This window comes from Bidens hawaiensis, unplaced genomic scaffold (assembly GCF_021521415.1).
Source record: "Bidens hawaiensis isolate Kalapana, Puna unplaced genomic scaffold, B.hawaiensis_p1.1 tig00008604_1, whole genome shotgun sequence".
NCBI lineage: Eukaryota > Viridiplantae > Streptophyta > Magnoliopsida > Asterales > Asteraceae > Bidens > Bidens hawaiensis.
The window spans coordinates 27,377-44,861 of NW_027491621.1; positions in this window are offsets into that span (position 1 = coordinate 27,377).

Below are 17,485 nucleotides of genomic sequence, written 5' to 3' on the forward strand. Positions count from 1 at the left end.
CCGAGATCTGTTATTGTTATTGTTATTGGATTGATACACCGGGCTCCAACAAGTGGTATCAGAGCTTTCAGGTCTCAATTACACTTGATTTGGTGGTTATTTAGAGTATTAGACTAATAGTGTCCTGTTTTGGTGTATTTGGATCAATTTAAAGGTTAACTGAGTGAATTATGGACGAATTGGATTGGATTTGAGTTAATATAGGTATTGGTAAGGTATTGTGAGTGGAATTGAGAATTGGATTGGTTTGAGTTGATTTGGTATTGGTTTTGGTTTGTGGCCGAAACAGGGTTTGTGTTTTGGCATAATTGAATTGATAATTGGGGATAATTGTTTACAAGTATAGGTGTGTTGGATTCGCAATCGAGTTACGAGTCTTTTGGTAGTCTATTTGTGCAGTTTGGTTGCGATTTGAGGGAGTATTACGAATTTAAGTATCATAGGTTTCTGGTTTTGTGTTCTTCATTTCCAGAAAATCTGGAAATCTTCTTTGAAGATTTGAAGATGAACATGATTCGCTATCATCTTTATGTTGATTCGTTATCTTGTTCACTTTGATTCGTTCATTAATATAGTTAATTCGTTATAAATTTCACGTAATTCGTTAACCAGTTCGCTATAATTTTTTATTCGTGTTACCTAATTCGTTATTTGGGTTAACAGATTCGTGTGACACGCGTCTACTTTGGGATTTGTGTCATAACAACCTTTGCCACGTGGCATAAGGTGTCAGAGTTTGTTACAAACCGTTGTAACAACCTGATTCGCTATAGTTGATTCGCTATCAACTGTAGCTAATTCGTTATCTATTTCGCTAAGTCTTTCTTAGTGATTCATTACTGAAAACTTTCTAATTCGTCAACATTTCTCTTAATCAATTCGTTAGTCAATTTGTTAGTTTGACTTATTGTTAAATCTGATTCGTTGACTTTCTAATTCGTTGGATTGACTCGTTAAACTCAATATTGATTGGCTATCTGATTAGCTATCTGATCAATCTTATCTTCGTTAAGATTTGATTCGTTAATCTACTGTTCACAGTTCGCTACAACTGTTTACAGTTCGTTACATTTACCATTCGTTAATCTTATTCGCTGTTTGATTTGTTACACCCTTGAATTTTTAAAACTTGTCAAAAATGGCCGGTATATATGCATTAGCGTCTCAAAACATGTTGATGCAACAAATGTTGCAACTTGATACTGAGATAGGTTCACATTCGAAATGTCCAAGATTGATGAAGTTCAGTGACTTCGCCAAATGGGAACCTCGGTTTCGTGCTCATCTAGGATCAGTTCATCCTGACTGCTCATATTGTTTAGATGAAGTTTATACTGTTCCTATGATTAGAGATGAGTATCGGATTCAGACCTAAAGCTATATCTCAATACTCACAAGAAGAAAAGAATGCACTAGAGATAGAGACAAAAGCATATTCTACTCTAACCATGGCTTTACCTGAAAACATATTTCACCGAGTAGGTAGTATTAAAATATGTGCCTCTCTGTTTCAACATATCCGAATGAGGAGTATGGGAAACACGGCTGAAAGCAAAAAGGTGATGCTTAAGTTTCAATTCAGAAACTTTAATTTACTCAAAGGTGAAACGGTTGAAGAGATGACAACGAGATTCAATCACTTGATTGCTGAAATGGATAAAATGAAGTTGGAAATTTCTGAGATTGACAAGATTGATACTATAAGAGTGCATTACCAAGTTCGTACTCTACTTTTCTAATGGTATTAAAAGAAAACAGTTATTTCAACGAAGACTTGGCTGCAAGTGAGTTTTTACAAAAGGTTGAAGTTCGTGAGTATGATCTCAAGTGTCAAAAGTCATACAAGGAAAGTCAAGATCCCGCTTTCTATGGTGGGAGCATGCCTCTAAGTTCAACAATTTCACCGGTCACTGTTTTTCTGACACAGAACGCAAGAGAAAATGAAACAACTATATATAGTGATCCTAGAGCATGTTTTTATACTGCTGGTAACTCTGGATCACCAAATGTTTCTGCTAGTTCAGGAAGTTCGTCTTCGACAAATCAATACTCATCACCTTCGAACGTCAACATGAAAGAAGCTGAACAAAATTTTGCTTTCTTATCAGCTTTATGACTTCTTACGAAAATCTGGTGAGTAGCAAAATTGCCACTAGTGATCTGACCGATGAAGACTATGATCAGATTGATCCAGACGACTTAGAAATCATGGATTTAAAGTGGAACATGGCAATGATTGTTCGAAAGGTGAAAAGATTCATGCAAAGAACCGAAAAAGATCTTTCTGCCCTAAACAAGAAGTTGGGATTTGACAAGTTGAAGGTGAAATGTTATAATTGTCAAGAATTCGGTCATTTTGCAAAAGAATGTGACAAACCGAAAAAGGAGAATAATGGTCCTCGTGGTCTAAGTTCAAACTCTTCAACACCACGAGGTAATGATGCTGAGAAGAAACCATCAAGTTCTGGGTCACAAGCAATGTTAGCTAATGGAGATGATTGGTCACAAAGATTACTGTGCAACGATACTCAAGCTAATTTGGCTTTGTTCGGGTTGACTCAAGATTTCCATGGAAGTGAGGTGCCTTCTGATAATGACTCTGGATCAGATTCTGATGATTCCTGTGACAAGCCTACAACAGTCTTTGCATGCATGGCTAAGATAAACGAGGTTAGTCATTCTATGTCTGCAACATCATATGTTAAAGTAAATTGTGCTGATTGTGAATCTAAGAAACCTAAGTTAAAATCTTTAAAGAATCACAATGATAATTTAGTGAGAGAAATTGCTTCTCTAAAGGATACTTATCGACAATCTCTCGAATCTCAAATGAGATCTCGTGAAAAGATTGAAGCATTGTCGACAAGTAACCATGATCTCAAAGTTGAGTTATCTGTGAAAATGACAATTAATGACCAAAAGTTTCAAGAAATTTTGAAACATCGTTCAAAGATAACCAAGCTTGAGAATGAGGTTCTTGAGTTAAAGAACAAATTGGATAAATTTCGAAATTCTTCTTTTCTGTTGAATGAAATTATCGAAGTTTCTGGAAAACAAAAGGATTCAAAGAAAGGTATATGTTTTGTTGAAATTCCACCACTATTTCACAATGATTATAAAATTAATCCTTTTGCTCAAACTGAGGAAGATGTTATTCCTAAAGAACCTGTGATTTCAGAAAAATTAAAACCTGTTACCACTAAAGGTCTTAGATCTCAATCTTCAACTCAGAAACCTCATGTTCAAAGCAACAAAGTTTTTGTTGAAAATATTGATAAAGTCATCATTTAGGATGTGTTTGAACTTGAAATTATACACAAGAACAAGAACATTCCATGTTCTAATCACATACTGTGTGAACCTTATGAATTTGAGGAGGCTGTGTATGGTTCGCACACAACTAAGATGAAACAAGATGTTCCTGCTAAATTAGTGAAGGCTAAGAAACCAGAAAAACCCAAAATTTTTGTTGAGGATTTGTTGCGTTTCATAAATCCTAATGTATTTAAGCCGTCATCTGCTCGTGTGTTTAAGTTAAAGGGGATGGACACAATGTTCACTGAGAAAGACATTCCAATAAGTATCATTAAACCTGAACTGATTGAGAGTGTATTTCATAATAAAACTTCCAAGATTCATGAACTTGAACGTTTTGCATGCTCAAGCAAAAACATCAACTTCATCTGATCCATTGACTAAAGCAAAGCAAGTTCTAAAACAAGTTAAAAAGGTTTAATTTGTAAAGTAAACTGGGACAGATACGTTGAAAAGTTTTTCAAATTGTTCTAGTTTAGATTTTTACTTGAAAAAGAAATATGAATTATCTGATGATTTTGCTAAGAGCATGACTAAAAATGTGAGTTCTCATTCATCATCTGTGTCACATGTTCCAACAAATTCTCAACATCATCATGTTGACATGCGAAGTTGTTTTCTTTGCGGTCAACAAGGTCATGTAGCGAGAAATTGTGGCCAGAAGAACTATCAGAATCTTCATCCTTTTATCAAGGAACACTCCAAACCAGTTCCTGTGGTAAAAGAGATTCTGAAACGACCTGTGTCGTATGTTGCTGATGATACTCATATTATGTTTTCGAATGTACATCCTCGAAAAGTTGTTCATGTGAATGAAACTCATGGTTCCGTTAAACCTAAGTTTATTCCTACTGAACCATTATGCAAAAAATTTAATTCAAATGTGTTTCAAGCTGCGTATCTAAGACGAAAGTCTAAGAAACCTGTAACTTATTCTCAAGTTGCTGAACAACAAATGAATGCAACTAAAGTTAACTTTTCTCAAGGAAACCAAAAGGTGCCCAAGAACGAGGCCTGGGCTGCCTTTTTGAACTAATCATTTTCTTTTGTGTGTAGGGTACATCCAAGACCAATTTTGGTGAAAACTGGATCATAGATAGTGGATATTCTCATCATATTACATCTCAACCTCTTAACAAATGTGAGAAATATTCAAGGGGGTTATGTGGCGTTTGCTGGGAATTCTGGGGGTATGATTACACAGGAAGGTGATGTTTCAAATGGGAAGATTACGTTTGAAAAGGTTAACTATTGTGATAAAGTGGATCATAATTTATTGAGTGTGTCGCAAATCTGTGATAAGCAATACACTACAGTATTTACAGATAAAGAGTGTCTGATTTTGAAACCGGGTTATGTGATTCCCGAATACATGGTTGTCATGCGATCACCTCGATAAAATGATATTTATGTCTTGAATATGAATTCTAAAGTATCTACATCGATCGAAACATGTTTTGTCTCGAAAGAGACCAAGAAAGATTCATTACTTTGGCATCAAAGAATGGGTCACATACATGTTCGAAAGATGAACTAATTAATGGCAAACGATCTGGTAGAGGGTGTGTCGTTAAAGAATTTTAAGTTATCCGATCACTGTGTTGTTTGCAAGAAGGGCAAACAGAAGAAGAAATCACACCCATCTAAGTTATTAAATTCCATTGATACTCCACTTGAATGACTTCATATGGATTTATTCGGTCCAGTAAATCATGCGAGTATTTCTGGAGACTGGTATTGCCTAGTTGTTACAGATGATTATTCACGATATTCATGGGTTTTATTTATGAGTTCAAAAGATCAAACACCGGGTCTTGTTTAAAATCTAATCACTAAGATCGAATCACTTTACAAACTGAAAGTGAGGAGAATTCGAAGTGACAATGGTACCGAATTTAAAAATACTATATTGGATTTCTTTTGTGTACAAAAAGGAATTCATCGAGAATACAGTGCCCCATATGTACCACAACAGAATGGTGTAGCTGAAAGAAAGAATAGAACGTTGATTGAAGCTGCTAGAATGATGCTTGCTGACTCAAAGCTTCCTGTCCAGTTTTGGAATGAGGCGGTGAATACGGCTTGTTATACACTCAATCGAGTTCTAACTGTTAAACGACTCAAGAAGACCATTTATGAATTATTGAATAATCGTAAACCTAATTTAAAGTACTTGGAACCATTTGGGTGTCCTTGTACCATGTTGAAAAAGGAGGTGGGAAAGTTTGATGAAAAAGCCATTGAGGGTTATTTCTTGGGGTATGCGTCACCTAAGAAAAGAGTGTTTAACTTTACGTCCGGTTGTGTTGAAGAATGGTACCATGTGGACTGTCAAAAGTACACTACTCCTTCTCAAGGAAAAGGTCCCGACTGAATGTTCGACTACGATGGTCTATTTAATTCGTTTACTCCAACAACTGATCATCCAGATGAAGATTTAGTTCGTGCTTATTTTGAAGAACATTTGGAAATTCCAAGGTTTGCAAGTTCAAATGATGTTGAAGTACCAATTGTTACTCCAATTGAAGAACCTGACAATGAGTCTCCTGTTCATTATGATAACGCTTCCACTTCATCTGATGATAATGCTGTTGTAGATCAAGTTACTGAACTTGATTGTGATGTTTCATCTCCTGAATTGGGTGAACATTACACTAATTTATATGAAAATGTTGTTGTTTCTGAAAATCATACTCTCAGGATTCATAATTACCATCCACAAGAAAATATTATTGGAGACCTTGATGTAGGAGTTCAAATACGACATCAAGTTGCTTCTTCAAGTGAAAATAATGCTCTATGTGCTTATGCTGACTTACACTCATCTGAGATTGCAACTGTTGCTAAATTCACTTGTTTTCTATCTCAAGTTGAGCCAACGACTCCTCGTGTGGCACTTCAAGATCCTTCTTGGGTAGAAGCCATGCAAGAAGAATTACAGCAATTTGCACGTTTAGGTGTTTGGGATCTTATTGACAAACCTGCTAGAGTCAAGAAAACAATTCTGACTAAGTGGGTATATAAGTGTAAGAAAGACGACCGTGGGGTGATTGTGAGAAACAAAGCACGATTAGTTGTGCAAGGTTTTCATCAGCAAGAGGGTATTGATTACACTGAAGTATATGCTCCAGTAGCAAGATTAGAGTCAATTCGAATATTTCTGGCATATGCTACTTATAAGAATATTAAAGTTTATCAAATGGATGTAAAGAGTGTTTTTCTCAATGGTGAACTTCATGAAGAAGTGTTTGTTTTACAGCCTCCAGGTTTTGAAGATCCTGATTATCCTGACCGTGTTTACCGATTAAACAAGGCATTATATGGTCTACATCAAGCCCCGAGAGCTTGGTATGGCACAATCGCCGACCATCTGACGGGTAACGGTTTCAAACGTGGAACTGTCGACTGCACTTTGTTTTATAAAAATATTGGTGATGATCTTCTGCTCGTTCAGATTTATGTTGATGACATAATCTTTGGGTCTACAAACGACACGTTGTGTAAGGAGTTCGAGAAGTCTATGCAAACCAAGTTCGACTTCAACCGCCGAAGCTGAGTATGTTGCAGCCTCGAGTTGCTGTTCCTAGGTTTTGTGGATACAACAACATCTTTGCGACTACGGTTTGAAGTTTCTTACTACTCCCATCTTGATTGATAATTCTGCTGCGATTAGTATCACCAAGAATCCTGTAAAACATTCTAAAACGAAACATATCGAAATTCGATATCATTTTATACGGGATTGTTATGAAAAGAAATTAATTGACCTTGAGAAAGTACATACTTATTTTCAAAGCCGATCTATTTACCAAAGCCTTTGATAAAACACGTTTTAACTTTCTGCTTGGTTTAAATGGATTGAAGACCCTTGCTGAGATCCTAAAATTAGGTTAATTATCTTTATTTTAGTTTGTTCTAGTTTAACTTTTATCTTGTTTTTAGGTTTTAGGGGGTGAATCTTCGAAAATACAAAAATATTGTGCTTTTAGTTTGTATAGATAAAACTCAAAAAACATTAGAAAACTTTGAAAAATCAAAAATATTGTGTTCTTTCTTGTTTTATTCTAATATTTGAAAACCCAAAAACATTTTAAAATTAGAAAATACCAAAAAGATTATGATTTTTGTTTGTACAGAAAATTCTGAAAAAGTCAAAAAGAATGTGAATTTTTCTCATTTTGTAAAGAAAAATCCGAAAAGACAAAAAGATTGTGTTTTTAGTTTGTAAAGAGAAAAACCAAAAAGATTTTTGCTTATGTTCGCTGAAAATTATGTCATTTGCTTCTATTTTGAAGGACATAAAATACTTGTATATGTTTGGTCCTGATAATTTCTTGTAAATCTTCGGGTTAGCCATTTACCTGACAAATGGAAAGTACTTGGGGCGTTCATTAAGCTTCTACTTTATTTTTAGCTGAAAATTATGTCAGTTATTTAAGTTTGTGAAGCGTGCTTGCATGTTTTGGTCATGTTCTCTACTTTTAGATGGATAGGATATCCATTAATTTATGAACTTAGATTAACTAGGGCAATTAAAATCATTTTTTTTTATGCTCATCAAAGTTTTGAGTTTTTGAAGCAAAAAGGGAAAATGATAGTACATTGATTATTTGACCCCAAATCCAGAAAGAAATAAGCTTAAAAGACTGTGTGCTTAATCATTGGTGTATTGATAGGTCTTAAACAAGCTGCTAGATTAAAGTAAGTGATATAAACTTAAAGAAAAACCAAATTGAAAGAGGTGTTAGTCTCTAGCAAAAGTCTTGGTGAAGATGGCAGAAATGATATAACCGATCATACTCAAGCCTTATAGTTGTTGATCACCCAAAAATATAATAAAGCAAATAACAAGCGTTAAGATCCTGGACACTGTGAGTCTTTATGAGGCTTAACCATCTGGGTATTCATAAGCATGAATATTTCACTCACTTTTAGAGCAAACCCAAAGTCATTAAACTTGATCACTGTTGTACTCCGTACAATCTAAATTACTGACTTGATCAAAATCCGCTGTTAGTCATACAATTGTTCCTCCCTTGCGTGCGTCTCAATACCAATAAGAAACGGACCCCAGGGGATACAATGTATGTAAGCCGACATATGGACTCGTGCATACTCACTCACAGTAAAGGACACTTGATGCATTGCACAAAATTTCTCAATTGGTATTCAAAAATTTTGATCAACACTATAATGGTTTAAGTCAAGTTGGGGTGATTTGGCAAAAATCAAATTAAGCTTGAACCGAGATTAGGGGCTGATAGTTTCTGATATTCTGTGCGCTAATTGAACCATAAATCATATCACAAAAATGCTCGAAGGCTTGTTATAAGATTTAAGTGGACAACAATATCAATGACCGACTTAACGCCAGTCATAATATCGCTGAAATATAAAACTGTGATGGAAGGGCATTTTAGTCAATATGATTCTCTGCTCAAACTCAACAAAAACAAAAAATATGTACCGCTTTTGATAAATCATAGAAAAACACAAAAAGATTGTCTATTTTTTTAATGTTCGGATATTTCCTTGTATATAAATTCTTTAATTATTACAAAATGCCAAAAATAGTTTATCCTTTTATTTTTTACATATTATTTAAGTTATGTTTCGAAAAAGTGAAACGTATTTAAGGTATTTAATTATCGGGATAAAGGGTCCCCGATTATTTTTGTTTAGTTTTTAATTTAAAGTTTTTTATTTGTTGGATAATATTTAATAAATTCTTTATTTAATTCATTTATTTAATTCATTTAAGTATTTAAGTTAAAATTAAATAAATTTTAATTCGCTACGTATGGATAACGAATTAGATGGTTTCTAGCGAATTACTTTCTAGTTCGCTCTTTTATTTCGCTTCCGCACCTGTGTAATGAAGCACTCTTAATTCGCTATACATATGTAACGAATCAAGACATGATTTATGTCTTGTTCGCTGCTCTGATGTAACAAATTGGGATAACGAATTGCCTGATTCGTTATTTAAAATTCAAAAGAATCTCTTGATTCGTCCATCGGGTACATTAGGAAGTGTGTAAAGCTATATAAGACAAGGCTACACGAATCGTCCTTTCACTATTCACCATCTTTCTTATACCCAAAGCAACCCTTTTCAAATTTTTTCTCTGAATTTCGACTTTTCAAGACTATCATTGTGTTGCTAAGGTATAGACGATCACATCTATGTGATTTTCGTCAAAAATGATGGTGTATTAATAGACTAATTGTGTATATGGGTTTTCTGAATTTAGAACCAAGATTTATGTATGCTTTAGTGTGTTAATGTAGCTTATTTATGATTCAATGTAACCGGAATGTGATTCTGAGACCTTGGGTAGACTTTAATCAACGATCGATTATCGTTTGCTGGGTTGATTGAATGATAATACGTTTGGGGTTTTAGACTCTGTTTAACTTACCGAGTGTTTTTATTTATGTCATGGTGTTAAGCCTCAATCTTAACACCATGTGCTTCGTATTGCGATTCCGAGTTGGATAAACCTGTAGTTTTGATTACTCAACGATAAGCATGAGCTAATTGAATCTGGTTTTGTCCAGTTGACCGTCGGTGTTCTTATTTATTTTGACTTTGACCAGAATTGTCAAAGATCAAGTCTAATTCTTGACCATTCGTGAACTTTAGCGAATTAGAACTCTGTGGTGTCCAATTCGTTAAAAATTCAAACGAATTAGATTAAGCGAATAAGTTAGTTAATGAATCAGATGTGGGCTCGTCAAATTATAACTAACTAGATTCTAGTTCGTCCTTTTAAATAGTAATTAGCTAAGTCTACTTCGTTAATCTATTTACATGATAGCGAATCACTTGATTCGTTACAGGTTGGTAACGAATCAGAGTGATATTCACACGAATGACATTTTAATTATTTAATTAAATTTAAATTACCTTTTGAATTAAATAAATTATTTCAACCGTCTAAACGCGTAAATACATTAATTACACACGACATATTGCATAATTGTATTATTTCTTCATATTACTCGTACCTGTTCTAAACTCTATTCAGTAAAAATGGCTGATCAAGTAAATCAAGATCCACCGGTTGCTGATCAAAGGCAACAAGAACAACCATCACAAGAGCTACCACCTCAAGTACAGCAGGAGGATGTTATTCTATTACCATATGACACAAAACACAACATCTGTGCTTACGTTGATCAGGATGTTGCTGATGTTGCTGAGTTTGGAGACATGCTGGCATTCTTAAGACGCTCAGTAATACATTATGCAATCACTGCTCGACATAAAGTTTATCTGAGCGTTATCAGGCAGTTTTGGAATACTGCTGCGTATGTTAAGGGAGAGAATCACATTCGAGCCACGATTAATCGAATTGTTATTACAATTGATGTGGGAGTGGTTCGCCGTGTGCTTAGTTTTGGTGACAATGATAACAACCCAAGTGAATTTAACAAGCAACTGATCAAGGGTTTGTTTACTCGTTTACGTTACGGTGGAGGTATTGATGAATCAATGTTGAACAAGAATGGATTAGCCCACCATACAAGTATCTTCTTCATGTTTTGATTCATTGTATAAGTGGTCGTCGTGGGGGTTTTGACCAAAGCAGAGGCAGTATACAATCAGCTTTTGTTGCACTTATCCTCAACAAGCCATTTAACTATTCTGAGCTAGTCTTCGATCATCTGAAAGAGCAAGTTCAACAAACGACTCAGTCGAAGAAGTTTTTATACAATCAGCTTTTGTTACAATTGATAATTCAAGATTAGATTCCAAACTTGGTAATTACTCAAGCTTTGAGGGATGATGTGCTTCCTTTGGAACACATGAAGGCCGACACTGTACGTCGAATGAAAGTGTACCGTAAGGAGAGGCCTCGGGATAAACGTATGATTGGTCATATTATTAACCCTAATTATGTATGTCCTCCTAATGAACACTGGATCCACGATGACTCGGATTCTGAGCGTGAAGGGGGAGAAGGTGGGAACGATGATGATGGGAATGATGATGGTAATGATGGTGATGGTGGAGCTGGTGATGTTGCTTTTCAAGAGCAACAAGATGCAGTCAATGCTGCATTAGCTGCCTCCATTGCAGCTCAACAAGAACGGAAGAGAAAAGGGAAAGCTGTGGCAACTGGAGAGCCATCAAAGAAGAGACGTGTGTCAGCTGGGGCAGGGGTAATTATTGGTGTGCCACCACCTCGTCAATCAATGCCTCAACGCTCGGTAGTGCCGCCTACTACTAGCACTCCGATGCTTACACTGACAACGACGTTGGTGTCTCATGAAAGGCTTGGTTTAATTCCAAAAATGGCTTTATCTGAAATACCAAGGCCTCCTGCTACACTGTCTACTGTCCCTCCTACACCATCCATGAGGCCTCCTCTTCCTCCTCCTCCTCTGCCTCCTCCTCCCAGTGATGTCTCTTTTATATGAATCACTCGGCCTCAAGGACCAATCCAACCTGTTCATCCATCCCTATACAACTTGCCACCAAACCGTCAGACTGAGATGCTGTTGAATCTTCTCCATCTATATGAAAACCAAATGTCTGCTGACCGTCAGAATCGGGAACGAATTATGGAGAATCAACGACGAATGACGAGTTATATTTCTTTTTGACAAAAGGAGACTAAAGCGCTACATGCGATTGTTGAGGCTCAGGGGGTGAAAATGAAGGAACAAGAGGATCTAATCTTGCAGCTAACTTGCAAAGAAGATGCCTTAAAGAAACTCAAAAATGATGATCAAGATCCTGACGAGTTTGGTGCAGGAGGTGAGCCTAAACAAACGCATGGCTCATCTTCCGGTGCTGGTACAAGTGGCAGTGAGGACTCGGGTAAACAGATTGTTGTGTATCAAGATCCAACTGCTGCTAAGCCAATTGAAATGATTGATGCTAACACAGTTATATTTATGGATGGATCGGGGGTGGTTAGAAGTGTGGTGAACAGAGATGAGATAGAGGTTGGTGAGTTCATTGATAGGTCTCTGACACGGGAGCAAATTTCTATACTGCTTGGGTTGAATGATGAACAGTTGACCGTCTTAGAGACTGAGCCTGATGTCGAAGTGGTGAATGAGGAAGGTATAGAAGATGATCCGTCTATTCAGATGAATACGGATTTCATTTTTGAAGACGAGGATGTTGAGATGGAAGACGTCACTGCTGAGGAGTATCCGGACTTGTTTCAACACACAAACGTTGATCAAGGTTCTACTGTGTTCGATGAGCAAACGTTAAAAGTTGCTGAAGATGATCTGGTGAAGGCCTCTAAGGGTAAACAGGAAGTTGATGCGGTATACAAATCACTTGAAGTCATATCCGATGTTGATATTGCTAAGTGGTTCAGTTATAAAAAGGTGAGTAAGATTATCAAGGCATATCAGTATGTTGATCAAGAGCGAAAAGACATAGCTGCAACTTGGGTCAAAGTAAAACAAGTGACCTCCTTCAAGTCTGTTTCCAAGGTACATGGTGATATTGTCTCATGGCTTTATGATTCTGAGCTTAAAGTATGTATAATTAAGTGGGAGAAGGGGATTCAATACTATGAAACGATAATGGATGTTCTGACATTACCGCGGTGGGATGTTCGTACCCTCGCGCATCGTCCATTTATCAATCGTGGTGGCTACCGGACAGCTGAGTGGTTTCATCAACACTTACTGTTCGAGGTCAATCATGGCTTCAAGTTCTTCAAGCCCTAGGTCCCGAGACGTAAACGTATTGACGAGATTGATCCAAGGACTGGCTGGAGGAAACTTGTTCTTAAGGTAAAGCCGCCAAAGACGATGAGGCGGGTACCTGTGAAGACGATGCCCCAACAGATGCATCTCTCGTTTGACCGCTGGTACTATGATAATCGTACTAGCGAGGTCGTCATTGTGCTTGGTAAAGGATTGAAGACCGAGCTTATCAAGATAATCGACTCGATGTGGTTGGTTAATTTATCAGAGACCGACAATGACGTGCTACACAAGAACCAGATTCTGTTTAAGTGCAATGAAGACTACGACCTGGCTATGCAAATCCAGCGCGTTGTGCGTGTTTGTCATGAAAATGGAATTCATAGTTGCAGAGACTGGCAGTCCAAGCGTTTCAAGTAACTTAAAAACAAAGAGCTCAAGACGAGGGGGTGTCTGTTAGTGCACGGTTTTGCGTATTGAGTCTTTGTAATTATTGTTAACGTATTTGTTTTATGTTTAATGTAATAAACAAATATTTATATGTTTAGTTCGTTATATGTAATGTCTAGTTCGCTAAGGTTGTTTAGCGAACTAAGACTTAAGTTTATTCCCTCCTGATTCGTTAGGGGATGTTAACGAATCAGGGGGTGATTCGTCTGATTTATGTATGTAACGAAGTAGTGTCTAGTTCGCTAGGGAATGTTAGCGAACCAGACCTATCTTCTATATATAGTGAACTCTGTTCACGTTTAATTTAAGTTTTGGGAGATAATTAACGAAACCCTGTCCAAAATCTCTCTCGATCTTCATCTTAATATTATACAACTACTAGTATACATACTGATAATACATATACACATATAACACTAAATCAAAAGTAATTATGAGCTAGATCTATATTATGGTATTAATCGTATTAACACAGATCCGAGATCTGTTATTGTTATTGTTATTGAATTGATACACCGGGCTCCAACAACTTGGAACAATCTAACCAATTGTAGATGAATCTTCCTTCTTAATGATGGTAATGATGGTTGATGATGATGGTTGATGATGATGACCTCCAAGCCTTCAAACTCTTCACTAGATCTTCAAAGTGAGTGTTAGTATGTGTTTTTATAAGTGAAAACCGGATAGATATCTTTTCAAGGCACATCAAATGAGTGCAACATGATCCACTATTTATAGGCAATCCGGAGTGCGAGGCACGGCCCCGTGGTTGGTGGGCACGCCCCCGTGTATTTTTGTGATATGTGCTAGATTTGTTTTGTCTTTTCTGAAAGGTGGCCACGGCCCCGTGGTTGGTAGGCACGGCCCCGTGGTTTTTAGTGACATGTGCTAATTCTTCTTTGTCTTTTCTGTGTTCTCATCCACGGCCCCGTGCTTTTGCTTCCAGATTTGGTCTTTTCTTGTGTTCAGAAGCATGGGCGCGTGTTTCTTTGTTTTCTTGTGTTTTCTTCTATTTTTCTTCGTCTTTTCGCTTGTTCTTTGTTTGGGGCTTGGTTTCACCTGAAATTATGTTTTATTATGATAAGTAGCCTCTTATGCTATGTTATTAGATAAAATTGCAGTTTTTAGAGATTATTTGATGCTGAAAAGATGTATATTTCTATGTACATCAATCCCCTACTAGCTTCATTTTTGAGATGTTTAAACAGCACATTCTGCTACCTACCTGCAAATCTGTCGCTATAATGATAATCATACAAATCCAAGTTTACCATCTCCTCTAGCTGTTCCCTTTTGAACTTAGCAAAATCATCTTTAAAAATTATCTCCCTTAAATCTCCACTTTTCATTACTACCTTCAAAGTTTGAGACACAGAGTCATAGAAGAGCTTCTTGGGTAGGTCCACATCAGTTGGTGGCCTATTTTGTCTTTGTTGAGCTACTCCGATTGTAGGAATATGTGTTCTTGAGGCTGAGGGCCTAGAAGGAACTGCCTTTTTGGGTTTTGTGGCCCTCAATTCCCTAAATTTCTTCATATACATGGAGATCACCATCTCCATTGGCATAGCCATTAGATCCAGTAAGTTTTCACCCTTTCTCTGGCTAGCCTTTCAATCATACTCATGATTCTTTCATCAGAAAGCTGACCAGCAGGTACAAACCTCACTCCATTAGGTAGGGGTGTGCATAATTAGGTCCGACCCAAAAAAACTCGAGCAACCGACCCGAAAAAACCCGATCCCAACCTGACCATAATTAAAGACTCATAAAATCAACCCTCTCTATATAGATCAAGTCGGGTTCGGTCTTTAGCCCATGAAGACCTAAAAAATCCGAAGACCGGTATTGATCTCATGGCCCATAATAGCTGCATAACCCTAGAAAAAACATGCACGACACATAATTTCAAATTCCAAACTTACGTTCCATTAAACTCCATTACAATCTGATCGCTGCTACTCTACTGCATTAAACTCCATTGCAATGTGCTCGCTGCTACTCTGTTTGATCACCCACTCACCAGGTCTGCATTAAAACTTTATCATGAATCAGTTATTAATTTTTGATTGATCAATCACACAATTTTGGTAATACAACACTTGCTTTCAATACCTGTTGATCTGTATTTTGAATGAACAATACTTACTTTGATCAATTACTGCATAGTTGCTTCCAATAAATGTTTTACCAGCATTTATAAAACCTACAGTAAGTAAGTTATGCAACAATCACTATATTTTTATAACATCTATATTACCAAAATTAATTTCATAAAATATATAATATTTGTATCATATAATATATAATCTGTTGCCTTTTTCCATGAGTTCCTTTGTGGCTTTGCCAAGGATGTATTGATGGCTCATAAGTTAATTATATAAAAAGCATAAACTTCATGATATTTTTTAGAAGATGCTCTATAATGTTAAGTGACTCGATAACAACAAATCTGGCCAAACCCACTTTGATCAATTGATACAAACATGATGATCAGTAAATACGTTGAAAATTTGTTTTATGTTATTCATATGTTTCAATACTATATTTTTTGTTAATTAAACGTAGATGGAGTCAACGAATGTTGAAAATTTATTAAGTGATGAATCTCTTGGAAGAGATAAGAGGAAGTCCCCACCTGTTGTTGAAATAGAAACTGCAAAAAAGAAAAGTAAAACCACAAGGTCCAATAACGCGACAAGTTATGGTAACACGAGAGCTTCCAAAAAGACTGGAGCTTCCAAAAATACTAGAGCTTCGAAAAAGCCTAGTGTTTGAGTTGATTTTGATAAGTTTGTGGACGAGGACGAGAAACAAAAGGCAAGATGCAAGCATTGCTCAGCTGAATTGGCAGCACACCCAAGATTAAATGGCACATCAGCGTTGCACCGACATGTCCTTAGATGCGAACAACACCCCGATTACATGAAAAATCAAAGCAACATATTTCTTAAAAAGAACGATGATGTTGAGGGTGGTTCTTACGAGGTCAAATCTTGGAAATTCAGTGCTGAAGCATGTGACAGATCTATAACCGAGATGGTCATACTCGATGAACTTCCTTTTTCATTTGTGGAGCGTGTGTTTTAAAGTTTTTTGCAAACCTTGAATTCGAATTATAAGGCACCTAGCAGGACAACTGTTGGGAGGAATATTGGGAATGTATATTTGGAGGAAAAGGCGAAACTAAAGTCGTTTTTTGCAAATAGCAATAGGTGGATTTGTCTAACCACCGACACATGGACATCGATACAAAATGTCAACTATATGAGTGTTACGGCTCACTTCATCGATGACAACTGGGTGTTGCACAAGAGGGTCATTAATTTTTAGGACATCACCAACCACAAGGGTGAAGACATTGGTAGGGCTCTAATTCAGTGTTTAAAGGAATGGGATATTGAAAACATCTTAACCATTACAGCAGATAACACTTCAGCAAATAATACGACAATAGAGTTTGTAAAAGGCAGGTTAGACAATTTATTGGGGGACGGGAGATATGTACAAGTCAGATGCATGGCACACATTATCAATCTGATTGTGAAAGATGGATTACGTGATGGGCCACCCCAATTGAGCGGATAAGAAACGCGATTCGATATATCCGACAATCTCTGAAAAGACTAGACGCGTTTAAAAGATGTGTTAAAGAAGAAAGGATTGGAAGTATTGAGAAGGCGTTTCAAACATTTGATTTGGCACACCCAGATTGTAAAAATGTTTTGGGTGATGGTCTTCCTAAAACTTCAGATTGGAGTTACACGAGATAGATAAGAGATTTATTACAATTGTTTAAGATTAAAACCACCAATGCTTCTGCTACTAAACATGTGACTGTTAACATGTTTTATAGTGAAATAATGGATATCTATAGGTATTTAAGAAAAATGAGAGATACAGACCTTGAAAGTAAACTTATGGCTGATAAGATGCAAGATAAATTTGACAAATATTGGGGGACTAGTAACAAAGGTTTTAATTATATTCTCTACTTTGACGCTATATTAGATCCTCGATTGAAATTGCGTGTTTTATC